Source organism: Falco punctatus (assembly GCF_963210335.1).
Source record: "Falco punctatus genome assembly, chromosome: Z".
NCBI classification, from domain to species: Eukaryota; Metazoa; Chordata; class Aves; order Falconiformes; family Falconidae; genus Falco; species Falco punctatus.
This window is the reverse complement of record NC_137586.1, coordinates 52,518,574-52,543,275: the sequence shown is the minus strand read 5'-3', so window position 1 is coordinate 52,543,275 and position 24,702 is coordinate 52,518,574. Positions and strand designations below refer to the sequence as shown.

The 24,702-nt window shown below is 42.7% G+C and overlaps 1 long non-coding RNA gene across 1 annotated transcript in view; it reads right to left on the bottom strand.

The window, feature by feature from the left end:
* The window catches only part of LOC308056665, a 383,794-nt gene that overhangs the window by 340,024 nt on the left and 19,068 nt on the right, over nt 1-24,702 (bottom strand). The gene's annotated exons all lie outside the window — the stretch shown is intronic.

The window sequence follows — 24,702 nt, the reverse complement described above, 5'->3', positions numbered from 1 at the left end:
AGATCTTTAGACACCAGGTGTCCTGACTCACACAGCAGCAGAGCAATGTACAGCATGCCTCCTCATCTCCCATCCATCTCCGCTGAAGGTGTGGTTGCCCTGGTATTTTGCACTTTGTTAGACCTGTAGATGCAGCTGGTGCAGCCCAAGAGTGCTGAGTATCATACCTGTATATAAATTCCTGATTTGCCAGCCACTATTATTTCAAGCATTTCTTCCAAGGCAAATGGGAAAGGGGTTTTAGTACGTAATGTGTGTTTAAGTCTGTCTCTCCCTTTAAGTCTTGAGATCAGTTATTTATGGGAAGCAGACATCTAGGCAATCTTACCCTTTTCTTCCGTGCATTGAAGGCAGTGAAGGTTGCAATATTAATTGCTGCATCAGCCACTTTTAGATTTAATGTTTTCCCCCATTCTATAGGCAATGTATCTCTTGCATGATTTCCCACATAGTCTTCACTTTCACAGTCGTCTGAATGATAAGCAACAATAATGTCTCTGGAAGTGATCCATAAATCATATTCAAATCCACGCATCCAAATGATCCTATTTTTAATCTCTAAACTACTGTAGTGTGTGCTTGCTAGTGCGGTTCAGTTAGAAGCATTATGTTTCTCACCTACATATTTCCTTCAAATCTGTGCTAATGTACCCAAAAATAAATAAATAAACTCAACCTGGAGCTTGAATAATGACACACAGAAAAACTATGGGCAATGAAGACCTCCCCAAATTAAAAAAAAAAAAGTACTTATATGCACTACAAAGAACACAATGTTGTATCAAGATCTATAGGGGGAATGTGAACGGTCTTGGGTTTAGGTCACTGCATTAGAGTGGAGAGTACCTGATTTGTCTTTGTGGCTTTCCCAGAGTCTCTGAATGACCTTGGAGGTGTGGTCTGCAGCTCAAATATGCCTCTGATCATATACCTGAGATATAAATCTGTATTAATTATCAGTGTGAACATGCCACTCTCTATTCAATGCTAGAAACGATAGAGAAATCAAAAAATTCTAAACAAATTTAACTGTAGATGGTATTTAGATTCAACCCAGGGTTTGGCAGCATGTAGGAACCAGTCAGGACTAGGCCAGAGAGAGCTGGTCTATCTAATCTGACATCTTGCCACTAATTTCCCGTGCTGCAAGTTCCAAGATTTAGGAAGTTCTGACGTAGGTAGGTGAGGGATGACCTTTTTCTAAGGAAAGTTTCTTTTAGCATCCTCAGACTAGTTTTCATGTGGGGAGGGAGGTGAATTTGAATTGCGTAATTTTTTAGGCTACTGTGATCCTCCTCCTACTGTGATCCTTCTCTTGCCATTGCGGTCAATGACAGTGACTGATGACTTCAGCATGAGGAGTGGTGAGCATTTTCTCATCAAGGAATTGGAATCTCACTGGTAAAGGAATTTCCATTATAATTTCTCAGGGAAGCCTGATTGGGCTAATGGTCAAGTAATATTACTCCTCTGCAGGGTTACACTTAGGGTCTCCTTCCTCAACTCATGGGTCCGTTTTAGAGCTTTCATAGAAAGAAGCCCTCTTCAACAAAGGTGGCAAAGTTCAGTGTGACGTCTGGTGTCTGAATGATGTCTGGAAACTCTTGCAGACAAGTTGCAGCTTTGACTGTCATTCAGTCTGAAGTAGTTCCCATGTTACCAGCTTGGAAATGAGTTGGTGGGATCTGGTTTCATTCAGTGCAGACTAGATTATAGTTCCATGGACTAATGAATTTTTGCGAAGTGAATATCCCCAGCCCTTTTAAGCAGGAGGAAAGAGTATGGTGCATTTCTGTGAACTGCAAAATCACTCCCTCCCCAGACATGAAAGAAGTGAGTTTTGGATGCATGTAGCCGTAAAAAAGGCAAGGCTTTTAACCAGGGCAAACTGAGACTTCTGCAAAAGTTGTGTCCTCTTTGGGCAGCCCTGCCAATGCAGGGTTTAAAGAGGACAGAGCAGCAGCATTAATATTGTTCTGCCCAACAGCACAGCTCCTTGAATGGCCCAGCCAGTGACTCTTACTGAGTCCCCACTTCGTTGCTGTTTCATTGTATGAATTTCTATCTCTTACCCATGGTAGGGGAGAAAAAGCGATGTTCCTTATCCACATCCATTTGCTGGCTGCTCATACAGGATACGTTAGTTGACAGATTTGACCGGATCTTGTTCTTTATCAAAGGGTATAAATAGTTCCAGGACGCTGTGTGCTTTTTTCCTGGTACCTCATTTGTTGTTGTGGTCTTATGGAGGTATTCCTGGGACGAAGGCTTTTGCTTCATTGTGGCTACAGCTGAAACTTCCTTTCCTTCCTTAGCTCCCCTCATCCAGTCTGTTGGGATCTTCTGAAGATGAAATCAGAAGTGGTGCCAAAGCTTCACCCAGCTGATGACTGGCATCCCATCACAGGAATGGTGATGTCCCTTCTGGAGGTTTTTAGGGATCCCCTGCCCCCCTTGCCTGTTCCTCCTCCCATGCATCTCTAAATCTGCAAGCTCAGACTTGTGCCTGGCAATCTTCTTGCAGTTGGATACCAAAGGAGAATGGAGAAAAGATGTCTTTCATTATCTTTGCCCACATGTGGTTTAAAGCAGACTGTCCATCCTTTGCCTACATTTTGGGTGTTGCCTGCAGCTCCAGGGGAGGATGGGAAATAGGTATCTCTGATTCTGCTGCTTCTACATATACACATCACGTGGCCTGAAGTAGCAGGTGCACATCCCCTCCACTGCCAGGGCACCTCATTATGCAGATATCCCCCAAGGCATGCAGCTCCATAGTGCTACCCAGGCTGGAGTGCTGCCTAATAACCTTGATCCTGACCTGAATGCTAATGGGCCTGTGACTTCAAAATGTTCTGTGCCCACTGCATATGTTTCTTTTGAGGTGATTATGGCAGTTATTGGAGAGAGGGTTTTTTCTCCCAGTGGCTGGAAGGAGCCATGAGAGTGTCTTTAGGCATAAATGGGATTTCCAGAACATCTGATATGGAATAGTTTTCAACTAAGTCATAGTTCTGGATGGTAAGGAAATGTATAATATCTGAAAGGATGTTGGTATTAGACTGTATGTCAGGCTTCTGCATAGAGTTTCAGCACCAGTGCTGGACTTCCAGGCAAATACGTGATGACAGCTCTGAAACTCCGCGTTTGCTATGTGCCTGAACTAAATATGCAAACTGAACTGAGAAATTTAGTAAAACCTCAATGTAGGTTTTTGAACTTTGCATCCATGCTAACAGGGGAATGAGAGCTATTTTTTCAGAAAAGTTCAGCTTTCTGCATTGTCAGATTCGGTGTTGACAGTATTGCAGATTTTAATTGTTTGTTCTGTTGAAAACAAATTGATATGAAAGTATTTTAAGGTGAGAAGCTGTCTTAGTAATGTGAGTAGTTGGTTACCATTAGGGGTTAAAAAGGGGAAATGCTCTTTGACTGGGTAGTGCATACATTGCTTCACAATATCTAAATTATTTATTGCACCTTTTGATAAGGGTTGCATCCAACATTAGCCGAGGTGGAGATTGTCAGCTGCATTCACATCAGAATTGCACCCTTCTCTGCCTTTCCTTTTTAACTAAATTCAGCCTTTGTGGCGTTGTAGTGGGTGAGTGATCAAATTTTACTGTAAATAAGGCTCCATTTAGCAGCAAGTGTAAGCAAGTGTGGACCTAAACCAGATGCAATTTGGTGGATGTCTACACATCAGAAATAGGTGTCTGAGTGAGAATAAAAAGTTTTGGTTGAGCACACTGTAGAAGACATTACAATTGGCTTCAAAGTCCAAATGGAGACTCAAATCCCTCTAGGATACAGTTTTTTCCAGGCCTCCAAAATTTCAATATTGGTAAGAGCACTGATAGGAATTTTCTCTTTATGTGTAAAGGGAAGCATTTCAGTGTTTCTCATCCTATGTGGACAGAGACAAATCTCTCTTTTGGCTGTTTGCCTTTGACTCAGCATTGGCAGCTCCCCTTTTCATCAGATGACACCATAAAGACATGTGAGAATCCCCATGGAGATGACAGGTATCCTACACAGACCTGCCTTCCTGCAATTGAATCTGCTGTAGCTCCCTTCCACAATGTTTATGGGTGGACATATTTTCTTCCATCCTTTCTCCTTTAGGGTAAATAAAAGCAACACTAACTATTGCAGAAAAAAATACATTCACCTCTAAATTACGTATTTTTTTCAGGTTAAAAGTATGTAATTTCACAAGGAACACTCTGGGACTCATCCTGCTGTGAAACCATTGCTCAATTTCTCTCAGCAGTGGTAAGGTCCCTACAATCCCCATACTGCTGAATATCCCCTGTGAAAGTCAGGGCACTGGTACGGCAGATGACAGCTGATGCTGGGATATTGGCACATGGCTCAGAATGCTGTAACAGCATGAGATTTTGCTTCAGGGTTCCCAGTGCTTGCGTAGTTCATATATGTCAGGCTCCTGGTTAATCATAGTTCACTGTACAGTGAATGCATCCTATTGACTTGACCAGCACCAAGCAGTTAGTTTAAAAGAGAAGGCAGTGTCTGCCTTTTGCCATCTTTCCCACCCTAAAATAACAAACCAAATGTCAGTGGTATGAACCGAACTTCTACTGTAAGTGTTAGAAAAGAAAGTGGGGAAGAAAGTTGGTGAGAATACTATTTGTTTTAGAGATGAGGGCCCATTTAACAACAATGAAAAGTATGCTTTCATGAGCAAAGAAGAGTGAAGAACTGGAAAGATGGTGATGATAACTTATAAGAATATACAGTGAAAATAAATGCAGTTTAATAAATTCAAAGGCTGACTTGTGTTTGGAGTTGAAGGTTTGAAAAGAAAACACTGATTTTTGTGGAAGATGTATAAGCAGGACACGCTGCCAGTCAAAAACAGAATAGTTGGAAGGAAAAAGATACTGTTGAGTCAAAGTGAGAGGATCCAGCTCTCTTAGTTGTCCTGGAAAAAGTAAAGGAAGGAGAGAGAAAGGAAGAAATTCGTTAAACTGTTTGGTTCTAGCATCTTCCCCCCAACTCCACGTCCGCCGTCCGCCCCACCCCCCCACCCCCCCCCGATGGTTGTTAGGAAGTTGAAGGAAAGTCACAAATTGCCAGAAAACAGACAGGCTTGGGGAAGGATTATGCAAACAACAGCATAAACCAGACTGTCTCCAGAAGACGGTTTCATGTATTAATTGCAGGTGTGCAGCTGAACTAATGCAAAGCTGTGAGTGGGAATGAAAAATGCAAAGGAATATTTTTATTACCCTCTCTAGCCTCTTCCCCCAGCTCCAACCCAGCGCTGTCTGAACTACACAGTGTTGACTTTGACAGTCTTCCTCTACTCTGGCTCCAGTTACTGCCTCCACCCCCAGACTGGCTCAGCCACCTTATTATTAATCATGTTTGCCTGAGTACTTGGAGATACCCAAGCAAGTCTAGGCTTCAGCAGTTTGAAATCTAAGAGATCTTCTTGTTTTGGAGCAATGCCAGCTGCTCTCCTGGGACCACTATTCCATATGAAGATCTTCCAACTCATCCAGGAGGAAGCCTTTGCAAGCACGGTGCTGACCTTTTACAATGATGGCCATCTTTCTGCTAAGGAGAGGGTGATTACATGAACAGTGGGCCAAAATGTGATAGTTACCCAGGAAAATCTAATTTTTTTAAGAATAGACTGAAGCTTGAAAATTGGCCTTTGATTAGAGCTGGCTAGTAATGCTCCATTAATATTTTTTCTTGCGGAGAAAATATGCATGTGTGCAAGAGCATATGTGTGTGTGTAGTTTGGTTTGTTTTTTCCCTTGAGACAAATTCTTTTTTCTTTCAAAAATGTTCCTTTTTTTTTTTTTTTTTTTTCCTTCAATGAATTACTTTCCTCCCTCCCACAACAAAAATACATCTATAAGATGGAGAGGAGCAAGGGAATTCTTAACACTTATTTTGAGATTTTCCATGAAAAATGCCATTCTTTGTTCACTGTCTCTGAAATATATCTACAGACGCAGTCAAGTTTCCCCAACCACCTAGGAATACTGTGGCATTGTCATGTCCTTCCTCCCCTTGCCCTTTGGTTTCTTTCATCTTTCAGCTATGTTTAGTAGGTTAGGTTCCCTTACCTTTTACTCATACATCATACCTTCCAACCTGCTTATCTTTATCACTGTTCATTGTATTCACTCTATTTTATTGCCATCCTCTTTATATTGAGTTACCCAAAACTGATCACAGTTTTCCAAGAGGGGCCTCACCAGGGCTGTGTATGAAATTATTACCTCTGTAGTCTTGCAAGTAATTCTGCTTCACATCCCAGTATGGTATTTGCCTCTTTGTGCTACAGTCTCTCACTGTGAGCTCATATTTAATCTGTCATCCACTATCACTCCCTAAATAAGTCCTGCAGCACTTCCCCTTTAGTAATAAAAACACAGAAAAATGTTTGAAGGAAAAGTAAGTTATCCCCTCGGGTGGCTCTTTGAGAAAACCAGGGTTTTCATACAGCTGCAAAGACACTGAAACACAGCCTCATGCTCTGCTTCCACATATCTGGATTTTGCAGCTCTAATGCCAAGAGTGAAAACAGATATGGCATTTCCTATTTGTACATATTTTCTTAATGTTTGCTGGTTGCAGTCCTGGACTACTCAGAGCATTGATACAGTGGAGGAATGCCATATCTACTTTTAGAGTTCATATCTACCAAATTTAGAGTCAGAAATCCTGCTGTGCTTTAAGTAGTTTGGAGGTATGTGCTGTGAATGTTGCTTTAGCTACTTGATATTTTATGGAAATTGAGTGAATGCTACTGTTTATGGGCAAAACTAGGACATGACTTGACTCACAATTTACCATCTCTAGGTTTGGAGAGTTCTCCACTCTCTAGACTAGATTCCTCTCAAGCACTTTTTAGAGTGAACATTTTCTCAGAACTGCCTGTCTTTCTTTTCTACTGCTGAATCTATTTAAAAGAATTTTGTTGACATTCGAAGTTGAAAAGCCTGTGCATTGTTTAATCTCTTTCTTTTTGGCCAATGAGTTGTCCTTCCAGAATAAAAATCCTTTCCTTTTTAGTCCATCTGATTATTCAACCTAATTAATCACTGTGAAAAACACCAGTGAGGATTTCTAAACATTACGCGGGGAAGTATGATGAGCACATATTTACCTTCTGAGGGCTACAGGAATTATGGTATGTCAAATCATAGTATGTTGCATATGTGGATAGTCTGTTGTTTTGGTACTCAGCCATTAACTTTTTCTGTATTTATTCTGAATCAGCCTAAGTCTGTTAAGCCCCAGCAATACAGATTGCCCCTTCTTCCCATGTTTCTAAGATCTCCCTACCAGTTTCTCTTTTGCTCTCCCTGAAGGACACCAAGCATTACAAACTGCAGATGAGCAGTTCTTGGAATTGCCTGAACAGCCAAGTGCAAGAACTGAATGATGCAGGAAGAAAGACCCTATAAATATTGCAGAGCACCAGCATTTTTAAAGTGCTCCCTCATTCCTGATTGTAGCATAAGAGCATGCATTCATAAGGCATGCCACCCTGAAATTGATGGGAACCTTTCTGTGGACTGTACAGTTTGTGTACTAAGCCTCCAGGTTCTTGAATTGAACCCTCACTGCTACAAAGAGCTCTTAAAATTACATTTAAATTTGAAATAGAAATCTCCTCAGCCCTGACATTGGAGCAGAGTTATTATTTCCCATGCCTGTCTTTTCTCACTCAGGAAGCTGCTGCAACATGAAACCCTCTTCTGATTGTTCCTCCTCCAAATGCCTCTCTCAACTGCCTGAACTCCACTATTTCCTTGTGAAAGGATGAAAAATATGGGAATTTAGGCAAGCAGAACAGTCCTTAGCTCAGACTGAAAAAGCAAGGTCAAGAGGGGTCTGATTTTCCCAGCCACTGAAACGTGTGTACCTTCTTCCTTTGTCTTGGCACAGGAACACGTAAAGTGCGATTCTCAGTTTAGTAAAGTGCTACAGTGGAACTAAGGACTAAAGAGAGCCCTCAGGTGTGCTTTAGGGCTCATGAGAAGATTCATTTCCAGCAGTTTGGTATTGCAGAACCAGGTAGTCATGAGACCACATCTACATATACCTGTGTACAGCTCTGGACATGCAGCTTAAAACCAGGAACTGAAGAAGCAAAATCTGCTCATCTTAACAGGACGATGAATGAAAGGGGACATGTCTGCTGGATTATAAGTATACTAGGCTGAGGGAGAAGAGTTGGGGAGAAAAATTTTAGTAAAGAACAGAACTCTGATAGGAAGAAATTGTTACATGCTCTGCAGAGGTTTTGGTGTTTGTTTGGGTTGTTTTTCCCCCTGGGAATTAGGTGAAGATCCTTAACCACTCGAAGGAGGTTCTTGAGCAGCCTCCCAACAGGCAGAAGTGTGCAGGGGGAAGCTAAGACTGAGTTGTGTCCATTTGCAAGAGATGTTAGGTGGTGTGATTGCATGCAGTCACTCACAAGTGCTCCAGATGTGTCCCTTTGGGGATGTTCAGTGGTTTAGATGCTCATCTTGAGAACCGAGCTTTTTTTGGTCTGCACTGAAAAGTGGACTGAAGAAATCAGGATGTATGGGTCAGTTGCAAACATTGTCCATCTGCATTAATTCATTGGTTGTGAATGTAAGGCTGTTTAAAAGAACAGGCAATTTATCTCCCAAGTATTTAGTAAGGTGTCCACAGAAAAGCAGTGTGATCACAGCTGCAGACTGACTTATGGTCATATATTCTTAAACAAGAACCTTGTTTGGGTTCTGCTCGGAAGGGGAAGGAGCACTGGCATTTCTGTCTGACTGACAATGAGACATATAATCTTGAGAGATCCACTACTAAGGCAACAAGTCTGAACAAGGTGGTTGCTTGGCTTCAATTTCATGCTCTCAAGTTCAAATTAACAATTTTCTTACACGAATAAAAACGTCAGAATGGTCCCTAGCTTTAGGCCTTAAAAGGAGAGTGGTAATGTGGAGAATTTCCAGTGCTGTCAAGCAGGTGCCAGGAGTATGTTTTGTGTGTGCTTTCTTGATTGAGTTGGTTGTCACCTATAAACAAAATCCAACAGGTGAAGCTTCAGTAACAGAAAAACATAAACAAGGAAGAGATGACTGGCTGTGTTGAATATTTTGCAGTCAATGCCATACAGAGTTCTGTCCTTCTTCCGAATTACAGGCCTTTCCATTCTGCCTGAATTTCATTGTGTGGATCTTTCTGCTGAAAATGACCTTCCTCTGGGAAACTTGCCACAAGTGTCCGGAACAGCCTTTTCTTGGTCATGTACAGAGCAGTGCAGGTGATTTGGAGCAATATGAGGTCGCTTTGATTTTTCCTTTATCAGGTGATATACCAGGAGTCAAAAATAGAGCAGCTCTGTTGTCTGGTGCTATACTGCAGGCATCCAGCGATGTCTGCCAAAGGCTGCACTCCCTTGCCAAGGTCTGTGGCTCACCAGGACTGACCAGGGGATGAGGTGATATGTTCCTGTGCAGTGATCTTCCTTGCACTTTAAACACAGCTACTGTCAGGAACTGAACAATGGTGAAAAGCTTGGTTCAGTCTCTGGTCACTTCTCTCAGCACCATTCCTTTCCTAGTTTGGAGACAGATTGGAGCATTTCCTTCTTTTGTTTATTTCATGTGGGAACAAATGGTTCATTTCCCTCTGTCCCAGATGCTCTGAAAGGTTTTCTAGTTTCTCCAGAATATATTACGCAATGCTGCAGAGCAAGTCCTTTTTTTTCCAACTCCATGCTTTTACCATGTATTGTAATCTGTCTGCTCTGATTAGGTTCATCCTATAGAATCATTGCCAAATCCTGTTTTACACAGCGATGTTTAGTCTTCAGCCTGGGAGCTGTGTGCAGTCCTTTTAAGTTGTTCATACATCAATATCGGTCCTGACTATTCCCAAGAAGCTTTGGATGGCAGGAAGAACTAAAACTTGAGTTTCACTGTGCAAGTTACAGGACAAACACTGCACTCTAGTCTGGCCAAACTTCCACTGCCATCAACAAAAGCTGGGCTTGAGACTACGGCTGCACTTCTGGTTTATAGCACAGGTTTCCATACAGGCCACTGTCTCACCAAGGACTGGATTCTTCTATTAAAGAGCTTCATTGCTTTTTTTTGGAAGGGACCCAGTGGGACCCCACATTTACGCTGAATATGTTACTTAGGCAAAAGTAAATTTAACCCATCTAATGCTTCTTTATAAGAAAACAAAAACATTCCAGTGTTTTCTCACATTTTCCTTAAATATAGGTGGATTCCAGATCAACGTGGTTGCTGACCTTGGTGACAATAGTAATTCATTATTCTTTAACTAATGCTTTTATTGCAGGGATGTGTGGAATCCAGGGCAGGCTGGGTCAGTCCCATACACACACGCAGTTACTAAGACTCTTGAGCAGCCCTGGAAAGATCAAGAACACTAGGACCTTTACAAAACTGTGTTTTATATCCTAATCAAGTCTTGGTTAAAATTTCAGGATGGTGGAGAAATGGCAAACATTTTAACATGAGACGTGGTCATGATTTTGTGGCTGGGTGTAACTAAGGGAGCTCAGCTGGCGGTGGTGCCTTGCAATAAAAAAGGATGGGTAATCCTGGTGCCAAAGGTGGAGGGAATTAAGAAGCCACCGTTAACATGGGAGCTGTGTTGGCTGAGGAGGCCACTTAGCAAATTCCTTACTTGAGCATTCAAGGGCACTCTCGCAACTCGATCCTCACTTTTCCAAGTGCAGGGAGGAGAAGAATGTTTCACTGTCCAGAAAGCACCCGGGCCTTGAGATAAATGAGGATCGAAACAAACGTTTCCATTCATATCAGGGGCCCCTCCTCACTAGCGTCCTCACTGATCTGTAAAAACCTTCTTTGTAAGTGGTTTCTAAAGCATAATCTGTGCTTTTAATACCATTTGATTGAATAATTCCAATGCAAGATTTGTTTTTTAAAGGTTTTGAGAAGTGTTGCAAGTAGCAAAAGTTTTTAATAGAAACCTGAAGTCAGTGACTGAGGAAAATTTCCTCACAACTGTTCCTGTTGTGGAGAAAACTGGAGAAAAATCAAGTCCAAAGCACTGAGGGTCATGTGAATAGCTACAGAGTGGAATTCAGGGTCTTCATTTCAGTAATTGCAGTGAAATTGCTCCCAGCAGAGGCAAGGAGCAGAAGAGGAATTTTAAAGGTCTGAGCAGGCTATAACAGAGCTCTACCTGCCTTCCTAAAGCACTGAAGGAGTCCTGAGCACAGAATTAGCTTACGGAGTGGGGTTTTTCTTTTCAGAGCAGATTTCCCTTTTTTTTTCCACCACCCACAAGTCCACACCAGATACTGAGTGAGCTTTACAGGGAACTGGATTTGTTTTGTCTAAAGCCCAGGAGAAAACCAACAGCCCTGAAATGGTAAAAGTGAATAAAACTAAAGAGCGCACGTGCCTGTGTGCGTGTGTGTTTAAGGATCATTTGTTCTTCTTTTTAAGAGACATGAAATCATGAAATTGGTTTAGTGAAAAGTCACATTCACTCTTTGGTGAAGTTGCAGACCAAGGTTATGTTAGAGCTACAAAGAATTTGGAAAACAACATGTAGGCTTGAAAAATGAACCATTCCTTCACATATATAACTTAGTATATCATCCTCGATCATAATTATAGACAGATTTGGATTGAAGCGATTATTGAATGCATTGTCCTTAAAGATAATCAGGGACATGACCACTGGTGACACTGTGATGGAAAGGACTAAACAGTGCAGTTCATCATCTCAGCCCTTGAAATGGCTGAGATATGCAAAAGTGCACATTTTATCCAAGAAGCTTAAATAGTACAAAGGGAGGAAGAAAAAAGACAAACCAAGCCCAAAAGGAGGAATCAGGTGGTTTTGCAGACTGCTGTGTTTGAGGAACAATTTGACAGAGACAGAGCAAGATGATGATAACTTGAAAAAAGTATAATTTGTCATGATTACCTCTTTTTTTCCCTTCCTCCCGAAGCAGTACTGTTTGCAGTTTGCACCCATTGCAATTTATACCTGGGTAAAAAGATGGCTTGGGTAAAAGATAGTTTACTTGGAAGCATGCTTGGGTAAAAGATAGCTTAGCAAAGTAAAGTATAATTTAATCCCTTCACTTATCTGGGCCTGCACTAAGTATTTTAGATGTCTTGAAACCTCAGTTAATGAAGCCCATTGCAAAAGTCCATTAAATGCCTTGTGGGTGGGATTCATTTCTTGAAGGACACCAAATAGCAGGGAGGGATGATTTCCAAGTGGAATATGATTCAGATAATGCTATATTTCCTCATCCTGAGAAAAATGCCTTGTATACATGTTTCTTCTGCACTTTCATTAGTCAGCCCTGCCCACCTCTGTAATTTTTCTACAGACAAAACCCGTATATTCTCTAGGTAACATGAACAGCTGATTCTGTTGCTTTTGGCTACCAATGCTTTCACTTTGCAGGCTATTGCATCCAAAGGTAATGTCACTGTTGCGATTATCACTGTATGTAAAGATGCATCTGTGAAAGAGGACAGAGGAAACAGGGAGTTTATAATCCTGGAGTCTGGGCAGTCTGACTATCACTGGGCATATGGCAATTGCCTGTTACTCTGCATTACTATACAAAGGGGACAGAAAAACTCCTCAAAGGATATGGGTAATTAAAATGAGTATTTTGTTTCCCCATTTAATTTAATTATTTTCCTCTTAATTTGGGAGAGCATCATGCAATAGCTGGCTCCAGCTGAGTAATACATTGGAGATACCATGCCATTCTCTTAAAACTTTGAGACATCTTACATTGTTTAAAAGGTTTCAGGAGCCATGATACATCGCTTGAAATGTTGTAGCACATGCAACTCACCAAGAACCCTCTGATCTGTAGAGCTACCTTTTCTGCTTGTCATTTCAGGCTCCTTCCCTCTTACTTGCTCTCTGTGTTTTGCCTGTTCTGCCTTCGTACCTCTTCCACTACCATGATCAGTTTTGGCACTACCAGCCATCCAAATGCATGATAGACTTTAAATAAATACCTGAAGTGTCCTTTTTCCTCCTTCTGCCATGCCCACACAAAGCAGTGAGCCTCCCACGCCTAGAAGGCCTCTTTGTAACAGCTCTGTAAACAGCCCAGGCAGAAAAAATGTGGGGAAATTTCAGACCGTGCATCCTGACACTCTGCAGCAATGTGTGTTTTCCTTGAACACTAGGTCTTTCTTTGGGAGTTCTTTGTGGACGTCCTCAGCGAGGCTCCGTAGCACAGATGTGGGCTGCTGAAGCATCTCCAAAGGGCTGGCTCAGAGCTGGACTAATGCCTTCATCAAATTTAGAGCCGCCTGGAGGCTGAAAAGCAGCGCTCTCTGTGCCTTTTTCCTTCCCACATATTTGTCTTGCACTCCAAGGCTCGACTCCACAGAGGTATTTGAGCTCCTCACTCCTTGATATCAGTGGGAGCTATGTGTCTACACAGGAAATGATAGCAAACATCTGTTACAGATCAAGGCCTGAGATTTAGAGTCTCATTTACCATGTGTTGATGATGACAGGATTGAAGAGGGACTACTGTGAAGAAATGTTTTGGTGGCCTGAATTTGCTGAGATTTTGCTCTGCTCTGGAGGCTTAAAAATGACACAGTGGAGGATCCTGTTATACTGGGTGAATTACATTGGTCCCAGTCCCCCCTGCTGAAGCCTGGCTGTTGGCTTGCTGCACTGCAGTGGAGAGAGTGACTTTCCAAGCCTTGCAGTTGCAGACTGAGCTCCTCCAGTGCTGGGGTCCTAAGTCCTTCTCCCTTGAACACCAAGAGTCTCCAATTAGCAGCACATGCTCATCCTCCTTATGATGAGCCACTGATTTGGGGTACAGTGCTTTTTATTGTGTGCATGTTCAAATAATTTCTTTATCTTGTACTTATTGTCCATCTGTTTCTTTTCTTCTCCTTTGGTATCTGTTCAGTCTCCTCCTTCCTTGTCGAGAAAAAAGGAAGCGATGGACCTTTTCCCTCACTGACTTATGAATTCATTCTTGTATCATCCAGTTAAACATCCCATTAAACAAGCCATTCTCAGGAAGGGGTTATTGACAGTAACCTCTCCATGTTAGGCCTCTGATTCATGTTTGAAATTAGTTCCAGAACAGCAGAGGGAAGCTTTGGCCTTGAACTGTGATGTCCTTTTTGCTGAAAGAGTTTTTATTTGCACAGTCCTTTTAACCTTCTGCTAACTCATGGCCTGGTTCCCCAGTCCTCCACAGCTGATGCAATCACTCATGCTTAAACAACACTAGAAAGATGCTGGAGTAATGTCCACCAGGCTGTACCCCTTGCACAAGCCAGATTTTTTTTCTGGTGATCCCACCTATAGCCCTGTTTGTGCTTGTGAGCCCCACTTCTGTAATAGACTTTGCACTGAGACCATGGCTTCCCTCATAAATACAATGACCTCCTTGTCTTTATGACCCCTAGTTCGGGAACTGCAGTAAACAACAGAAAAGCAGGACTTCAGCTTACGTCTTCTGTCACTCTGTCTCATTTACAACCCCTGAGGGCTTCGACTGGGAGAACAAGCCTCAGGAGCCCTCAGTGCAGAGGTACAAGCACAAATGGAACTCCTACCTAATGAAAGTTGGATGCTTTGCTGCCTTATCTGCTTTAGACAGGCCTCACTGATTCAAGAAGTTTGAGGTTTTGGTATTTCCAGAAAGGGGTGAGGTGGCAAGGCATAGCCGTACAGTTCCCTTTAATTTAACTGCAGGAATTTACTACTCTTAAGGAGTTGCCCTTTTGAGCTTTCTCCATGGTTCAGTCTTGCAAGTAACAGCCATAACATGGACCTGATCATTACTCTTTCTCTGGAGAGAGGTGTCACTAGTTGTTAAGACTGATGAAGTTTTCACAGAGCTACTGGAGTAAAATCTCAACAGCTTTTTGGCTGAGGGGAGGTGAAACAGTCGAATGTGAGATCTGTGGCCAAAACCAAGCTATTGTTTAAACTTCAAGTAGCCTCATTGCTAGATATATCAACTGTTGCTCAGCTGGGCTGGAGCAAGGTGTGCAGTGTAAACCCATACTGCTGCCTGCAGTCCTGGCTTAGGATTCAGATTTGTCCATGCTTAGGAGAACATGTCCCACAATTCCAAAAGAGATGCAAAACAGTATGTCCTCTCTGGCCAGCACTGCGCCAAGTACCATTTGGAGAAGGCTGAACCTGGGACACCTGTGTCAGCCACCCAAATCTGGGGTTAACCTGACCTACCTATCTATTAGTGATTTGTAACTAATTTGAAAAATAATCATCTATAGAATTATTTGTATGAAGGCTGATTTAAATGCTAATTGAGATCAGTGTCCCGTTCTAATCCCATTGTGGCAGGTGTTACACAAACACAGTAATAAAGGCTCTGTCTTGAGAACCTATGATCTAAAAGCAAAAGGAAGATAATGGGTGGGAAAGGAAAAAGAAGCAAAATGTCTTGGAAGCTGTCAGTGGAAAGATCGGCGGAGTTAAGTGTTGTCATACAAGTTTATTTCAGTGGGATGGAAACTCTGCAATGTCTGGTTATGTATGATCTATCCAGACAAGGGAGGTTCCTTCCAGCCATCTTCTCTAGCCCAGCCTTGGACAGTATCTCTTCACCCTTTCAGCAGGTACTGGAGGAATGCAACTCATGCTAAATGTGCAAATAAAGGGAGGAAGGAGGAATTACCATGTGCTGTGGAATGCTGTCTGGCATGCTGACTCCTGTGCATGTGTATACGCAGACACACACACTCATTTATGTACACAAAGAGACCCAGAAGGAGGTGAGTAGGGAAAGTTTTTCTGCCTCACACTAAGCCTCACAAAGGGAGTGAGTGAATTCTCTGAGCGAGCAATCCAACTGCAGCTTGTGTTTCATATTTGTGTTGGATGCTCAGGTTTCCAAATTAAATCTGCAAGTTAGACAGGAGTCCATGTTGTCTGCTGATCATCTGTTTAGGGGGGGAAGGAGAACAGAAATGACAGAAGAAAAATACTTGCAAACAACAGTAGTAATTAAAATCAAGGATTTTAGCATTACCACCCCTCCCCCCAGCCAGATTTGTCTGGGGAGAAGATAAATAACTTCAACTGCAGGCTCCATGCTTGCTCAAGATTTGATATATTTAAAACAGGTCCCAAAAGCCCATACAGATTTTTAATCAAAACCTGCTCTTTTTGGTTCCTCTTTCTACGTAAATGCCCTGACTTGATAGAACACCAAAACCTCATTAAACTGTGATCAGTGTAATACAAAAGATGGAAAATGAGCAATGCTATTTAAACTGCTGCAACTCTACACACACTGTGTTAGACAATTCATTCTCAGGTTCAAGGTTACACATGGCATCGTAAAGAGTTCACCTCTTCCCCTCCTTCTAGTGCTAAACAGGGTTGGATTCTTGCCAGCACAAAAGAATCTGCAGTCAGCTCCTTCAAGACTGAAAAATAAAGTTGGTTTTTTCCTCCCTGCAGGAAAAAAAGAAATGAAGAAAAGCAGACAGCTGCTAACTAGTTGTCTAGCTGTCTATTTGTGGACATTTCCTTTCATCTTGTCATACCTTTTGTGCTGTTTGAAATGTTTGGAGCTTAGACTTGAAGAACACTCAGTGGATTCCAGACTTGTATTAAAAGAAAGAAAAAGAAAGGCAGAAAAGTTCTGACAACAGATGCATGTTTGTGTGTTGGGGCCACATAATTCCAAACATCAGCTAGAGCATTGATTTTATTCTCATCCAAGCGAAGGAATTTTTTCAGACAAGAAAATACCCAGTAATAATGCAATTTGTAAGAAAAGCACATATATCTAGAATGCAAGTAACAAGGATACGTTATAAGACCTCTGCAGAACAAGCAGAGGCCATTTGGTCAACCACATCTGCTGCTTTTGCTGTTCCACTGTTCTGTTTTCACAGAATGGATAAAGTCAATCTCTGTCTGGATGGTTTTCCTTTTTTTTTGCCATCTGAGCTGTTGAATAGAAGCAAGGCAAAAGTCTAATTGATGTCAGTGATCTTCAATGAACTTCAGATCAGACTGTGGTGTGTAGAATGTGCTCCTACCTCTGCTGATTTTGTTGCCTTCTGCTATGCAGACAGTGAGCACAGGAGGGGACTGGCTATTACTCTGGGTTCCAGACACATCTCTGGAGTCTCCCATTCCCCCAGACTTACCTTTTTCTCCAGCAAAATGGAGGAAGCAAGAACAGCTGACAAGTGAGCAAAAGCCAGGAAAAAACCACTGAAATGGTTCCCCATGGTAAGGAATCCTTCTCATCCCGTCCCATTTTAGCTGCCCTTCCTGGCACCTTGAAGGCAAAGAGCTGTCTTCAGACCTCTTCTTTTCCTCAGGAGGAGCAAGGCTTTGTGGCCATCACAAGTCCAAGGCAGCAGTCTCCTAGAAGAGGAGCTTACCTGGAAGGACCAGAGAATTCCTAGCCTATTCCCACCGGTCTGTGAGATTGGTGTTAGACAGTGAACAGCATCTCCACCCCTCCCCTCTATGCCAAGAGGCTGCTGTAGCAGAAATGTTCCAGGTGCCGTGTGGCTGCCTGTGCATCCTGTGACTTGTCTGGCCATATTTCTTAACCAGTGAGGCAAGATGGAGAGGCACCACCATCACCAATAGCTGTGACCTTGTTGCTTTTCTGGTGATGATCCTGGATGTTGGAGGTAGAGTGAGCCTGGTGGTTCATCACTTCCTTTATTAGAATTGTCCAAGAGGAAGTTCTCATAGGCTCAGTGTTTTGTCCTCATCCACCAGAAACCTTTTCTGCCTCTTCTTGCATTCTCTGAAATACCAAAGCTGTGAGGACAGTAAACTGAATTATGCTGATTTCCAGCACCTGAGAAACCTGTTGGCTTGATATCTTGAGTAATTCTTGGTCTGCAACAGAGATGGCTAGCTGCCAAAGCAAGAGTATGAAACCTTCATTTAAAATACCTTCTGCCACATTGAATTCTCACTCTTTAGGCAGAAGAAAGTGCTCAAAAGTAACCAACTCTGAAGCAATGCCATGAGTTCTCTTGTGCCCTTCAACTTCGACTCCCTAGCCACTGTGCCTGCGCATGCCTCTGCCCATGGAGTGATGGGCAGAGATCCTCTTGTCTGCAGACACCCAGTCACCTGTGACAGAGGATGTCCATGTCAACAGCATGAGCTTTTGAGACTAAAGTGGCATGAGGCAAGACAGCTTCAAACCTTGGGTGAGAAAGAGCTTTAAACAAGGGGATGGCTTTTGCTACTAACAGCAGATGTCTTTTTGGAAACTCCTTGATTAGACCCTGAATGATGAAGAGGTTGAAGAGAGACGGGATATTTACATATAAAAAGGGACTCTACTTTTGAGATCAATTAGACTATTCAGGGTTCACACTATAACCCCTTTTTTTTTCCCAGATTGTATAGAGCCCTTGCTAGGATTAAGCATCCATCGTCCATCGAGTAGATTATCTTTGCATAGAGGCTGGATCTAGTGTTACAGGCTCTTTATTATCTCTTCTTTGAGACTGTGCAGGCTACCCGCTTGAAGTTCTTAACCCTTAAAGCACTTTATTTGGTATTTATTTTTTCTTCTCTACAGGCAGCCTGAGATGGGAGCACTGGTATACAGACCCCACCGGTCCTTATTCTCCATAACAGCACCATCTCTCCTTTCCCCCTTCTTCTGTACACAGGGGGCCCACTGAGTCACATCAGCATCAGGTCCTCTGTTTCCTAATCCTTTTCATCTCCAAGAAATGTGCACCATTCTTGGTTGGCTTGGGTGGGCTGCAAAATTCCTGTCAGATGAAAACACATTGCAGCTGCTAAGAGTTTGATGCATCCATTTTGAGGGATGTAAGAAAGGCCATCAGTGGATCAGGTGATGAAAAGCTCAGGACTGACTGCCTGAGAAAAGGGGAGATAAGAGGAACACAGGGTAGAGGGTTACAAAGTAGTGAGTGGCTTAAAGAAGATTCCCGTAACAACGCTGTGTCTGTTGAGTGTAACAGGGTGTTTAAAAGGAACTGGGGGTTCCTGGGTGTAATCTTGCACTTCCCTCTAAAATGACAAGTTCTGGAGAAGGCAAGAGTCCACATGGATCCATGGGTCTGGGTTCTCTGTGCCTGTGCTCCAGAGGCAGCTGAGCACAAGTGTACTGCAGGAGAATCCTTGCTAAAGTGCACCATTGAGGCATCCCTCTTTAACCAGTGAGTGGCTGATGCCAGTCATGCCGTTCTTCCCGTGCTGCCTCCCCTGTCCTGATGTGGCCACCGCTGCAGCTCACCTATTAGGTGCACATGTGAGAAGAGGAAGAGAAATCCTGAGTGGGAATATCTAGATTGTGGTGATCTTTCCTTCTTATTGTTCCTATAATTGAGCAAAGAGACACACTTTTCCTTGCCAGCCTCCTGCTCAACAAAATGACAAACTTTTCTGAATTGCTTTTCTTATCATTTTTTAATAGCTTCTGGCTGTGGATGTTGGAGTCCGCTCCAGCGCTGTCTACTGACTTCTGTCTATTTCAGCAGAAGAAAGATCTCAAAATAACATCTTGAAGTGATTCCCCAAACTGCCTTGTGCCCTCACCTTGTAAGGCAGTGAGATTTTAAGTGACCCAGGCTGCATTATCCTCGGTCTTATCACCAGACAAGATCCCCAACTGGTTTTAGCTAACGCATGTTCACTATTCCAGTCTACACGTGCCAGTCACTTGCCATGTCTTTGCTCCCTAACTGGGCATGACAGAACTGAAGTAAATGGAGCTGCATTGATTTTCATGGCTCACTTTCATCTGAGAAGGATGCGATGGCCTTACTTTTTACCTATCAGCTACTTGCATGCTGACAGGCAAATGAAGCATATAGTTTCTTCCCTCATGCGCCATATATGTTGCTTCTGCAGTCATGCTACCCCAGTCTGAACAGGAATAGTCACAGCCATTTCTTCATTGACAATAGACGCTTATGTAAAAATGCAGAACTGAGCAGAGTAGGACTAAATGTGCTGGAAATATGAAGAGGAGAATGATCTTTGGCTGTGCATCAAAGAGCATTAAGGCATTCTGAAGCAGATTCCTCTTGCTCTCTGGGTTTAATTCAGAGGGGATTTTCCAGCCACACAATCAAGCTCTTCACTGTGTGACTTCCTTCCTGCAGGAGCTGGGAAGTCTCAGGTTCTGTGCAGGACACAAAAAGCCATAAACGGGTCCAGGGTGTGTATGAGTTTCTGTGGAGATGACAGCAGACCTTACTGCTGTTCCAAATGTACAATGCTGTTGGACCTGAAAGGCATCATTCCTAGTGAATTCTAACAAGTGAGAATTGATCTCCTTTTCTAGATATTCACATTGCCTGTTCTTAATCAACTCATGCTTTTCTAAATATTTTTCCTCTTGATCTCTTAAAATAGTTTCCCAGGCTGTCTCTACTGCTGACATTAACATGCTCCAGTCTGTGTTCCTTTTTTATTATGTCTTTGTCTTTTTTTTTTTTCCTTTACAGAAAACAGATAACTGCCTTATATAATTCAATTTTGAGTTCATAAGCTATTTCTCCTAAACATAGCCTTTATGTGGAAACATCTAAGGATGCTTATTTGACTTTCAATATTATTTAAAAAAAAAATTCTGAAAGTATTATGTCACCTAAACTTGTGGCCCTAATTCACTGCTACCAGTTCAGTTTTCCCTCTGCATGCTTCCTGATGGCTTGCCTCATTTTTCCAAAATTGTCAATTTAGCTGAAATGCAACATGGCTTCCTTGGTATGAGTTAGCTAAACCATAATTACTCTAAAAATGTTCAACATTTATGAATAATTACCCGATCAACTATGTATTTTTCTGTTGTGAAACACTCATTCTGCAGCAATGATCAAAGTATTTAACATGGTCATTCCTTTTTTGTGCGTACTTATCTTTTCCATGTTTCATTTGCCTGCTAAGACCTGCAATTTCTAGTTTTGATGCACAGGTTGTTGGATATTTCTTGTTTTCAAGTGTTGGCCCCATATCATTGAGGGCTTATTTTATCTAACTCTTCCTTTTCTAGGTCTGTTTACACCTATAAATATGCCCAGTTTATTATTTGAGATTGTCCTCTATTCCTTTGCCGAAGCATGGCTGGCTTTTATCTTATGTTTTAAACCAGTAAATATTGAGCATTCATGAAAGATGAGGTACATAATAAACTTGTCTCTAGTTGTGCAATCAGGTATAAGTGTGGCTGCCTTTAAACAGAATATGTCAATTCTGTGATCTCTGTGATTTTCTTTAATAGGGCTGTTGTAACTTGTCTCCTGTTACACTGGCATACACATTAGGTGTATTCTTAGTAATAAGACCACTGTTCATGAATATACACTAGTAGTTCTGTAGCACAGGTGGGAAATGACAGCCCTGGTGCTCCGTAGGCAGGATTAAGTTGATAGGCTTTTCCTGGACAAACTGATTTAACTGCAGTGAAAACCATTAACTGGTCCCAAATATACCATGTTCTGCTTATAATGTGATGGTTGGTGTCAGACAATACTACTGACCTGGTGGGATGTCTAAACTATTCATTGGAATAAAGTAGCTTGTGCAGTAGAGAAAATGCCTTTTCTTGCCTTCTGACTCCTCCCCTATGTGTCCTCTAGTGTTCCTTGCTTTTTTGCATCCTGACATCCCTCTTGGGTACAGCTGGCATGGGGTCCATACATGCATACATATGTGATTCCTCCCTGCACATCTCCAAACAGGGTCCTCTACTTAATTCACCCTTGGCTTGACTGCCTGTGCTGTAACACCCTTTGTGGGAACTGGTGTTTGTGGTAGCGGCAATGCTGGCAATATGTCCCCTGCCGTATGACACTTGCTGGTGTGGCTGCATGCTGGCAGCCTCAGAGACTTTCTGCAGTGCTATCCCTCAATCCATGCAAATTCATGCCCACTGGGTCCTGCTTTTAGAGCTGGATTAAAAATGTGACATTGCTGCTATTTTCACCTGTTCAGCTTTTCCTTTTGAGAATGCAGGTAAACATATCAGGTGATAGGATTAGAGATAATGTTGATTATTCACACACATGGGGCCTAAATTTGTGGAAATGAATGGACCGGATTCTGCTTGGCTTTGACGGGGGTTAGGTCAGGCTGCAGGGTATGTGTAACACCAACACTGGAAAGCATCTTCAAAGTGTTTGCAATGTTATCATCTCATGAAAAGTTCTAATCTGTTTTTCATTTTGCCTCATAATCATTTCTTCTGGGCTAGTTAGTAGAAAAAATAGCAGCACACACTCACAGCAGGTATTTTCGAAAGATACACGCATATCAGAATGTATTTGTGAATGTGGATGTTTGTGTTTTGTTGACGGAGCCTGCTCAGTCTATGCCTCACATTAGTCATATTCTGTCATGTGTCTGAGCTGAGGTTCCTCGTGCAGTGAAATGGATTCAGGCTGCGTCATCTGGAAATGGCAGGTTACTCCAGTGGGACCATGTGAGGAGGTGAAGAATGTATCCCTGCTCTGTGTTTGCATAGCAGTATTGCTGCATGCCAAGAAGATAATGGGTGAATGGGGATGGGGTCAGGGTGGGGGTGGGGAATCCAGCAAATGGATCATATTTTTGCAATGGGGGTATCCAGCAGGCCAGACCTGCACAAAATGAGGACAAAACTATTCTTTGTTAAGAACCTGGTTTAGGGTCTCTTTGGCTTGCTCCCCCACGCAGGACTAGGGTCATAAAGCTCATAATGAGTGGCTCACGTTCACCGTGAAGACCAGGTGAAGTGATTTGTCTCTCCGTTCCTGCCAGGAGGAGGCGGAACGACCCTTTGGTGAGGTCTGGCTCCACTGGGGCTCTCCAGTGGAGAACATCAGTAGCGACCGCAGGTTATACAGGCAAATCCAGGATGAGCTTCTTTCCTTCGTGCTCACTTCAATTCTGCAAGTATTAATATTAGAGTCTGGAGAAATGCTCTTAGAATAAATAAAAATTTCAGGACACGTATACTAACGCCCCCACCCACCCCCCATCCTCAACATAATTGTTTGAAAACTGTTTTTCATCTGTTCCTTTGTGATGAAATGAAAAAGGTGTCTGTTAAGTGCATATCTGGAGAAAGGAAATCCCACCCTAAAATTTACTGGATTAGTGACAGATCCAAAGCCCACCGGAAACAATGGGAAGGCTCCTGGTGAGTTTAGTGGGCTTTTAGTTTGAGGCCTAAATGTCTGATACGCCTGGTTATTTGTGTACCTCATCTCTAATCATAATCTCTGCCTCTTGCTGTTGAGTCAGAAGAAGCAAAGCAGCAATTTGAAGGACTTGCCCAGCAAGATAGTAGCCTTGCTGTAAAGCTGTGTGTCTTGCTGTCTGTAGTGCTCAGATCAGCCTCAAGTGACCATGTGGAGTAAATGCACTGAACAGTTCCATTAGATTTCATTTTTTTGTTCATTGGTTACTACAGACCTTAAACAATTTTTGTTATTCCCTCTAAGCTGGTGTTTTTGCTGCAGTGTGGAAAAAGTAGAACTGGTGGCCTTTCTCGCTTTTGTCCGCAACTTACTTGATAATATCTTGTGCCTTAGTTTGCAGCAATGGAAAGCAGACAAGCCAACCCTGCTCCAACTGATGGAAGCCTTGTCTTGTTTTTCTTGGGTGTAAATGATTGAAGCAAACTCCAAGCAAAGCAGAGTCAGACCCCATTACAAGTTACTGCTAAATTCACCACTTTATACTCTTTTGGAAAAATTCATTTTACACAGTTTGCATCTAGTTTTGAATGCTTGCATCGTACCATATTTAATTTGGGAACTATTTTCTGTGGTCATGAATTTCTCCCTGGAGTGTCTTCCCAGGTAATAAAATGTTAGTGTCTTTTTGCACTTCCAGAGATGCTAGTCTTACTTTTATTAAGTGCTTTGCATTCCTAACATGATGCTCATCCTCAGCGTTCGGGTGCTTAGAATCATAGAATCATTTAGATAGGAAAAGACCTTCAATATCATAGAGCCCAACCATTAACCTAACACTGCCAAGTCCAACACTAAACCATGTCCTTAACTGCCACATCTAAGTGTCTTTTAAATGCCTCCAGGGATGGTGACTCAAACACTTCCCTGGGCAGCCTCTTCCAATGCTTGACAACCCTTTTGGTGAAGGCATTTTTCCTAATATCCAATCTAAACCTCCCCTGGTGCAACTTGAGGCCATTTCCTCTTGTCCTGTTGCTTGTTACAGAAGAAAAGACACCCACCTTGCTACAGCCTCCTTTCAGGTAGTTGTAGAGAGTGGGTCTCCCCTGAGCCTCCTTTCCTCCAGACTAAACAACCCCAGTTCCCTCAGCCGCTCCTCAGAAGGCTTGTTCTCTAGACCCTTCACCAGCTTCGTTGCCCTTCTCTAGACACAGCCCAGCACCTCAATGTCTGTCTTGTAGTGAGGGGCCCAAAACCGAGCACAGTATTTGAGGCGCAACCTCACCAGTGCCAAGTACAAAGGGACGATCGTTTCCCTAGCCCTGCTGGCCACACTGGTTTGGATACAACCAGGATGCTGTTGGCCTTCTTGGACATCTGGGCACACTGCTGGCTCATGTTCAGCTGCCTGTTGACCAACACCTCCAGGGTGTTTTCCACCAGGCAGCTTTCCAGCCACTCTTCCCCAAGCCTGTAATGTTGCATGGGGTTGTTGTGGCCCAAGTGCAGGATCCAGCCCTCCTCCTTG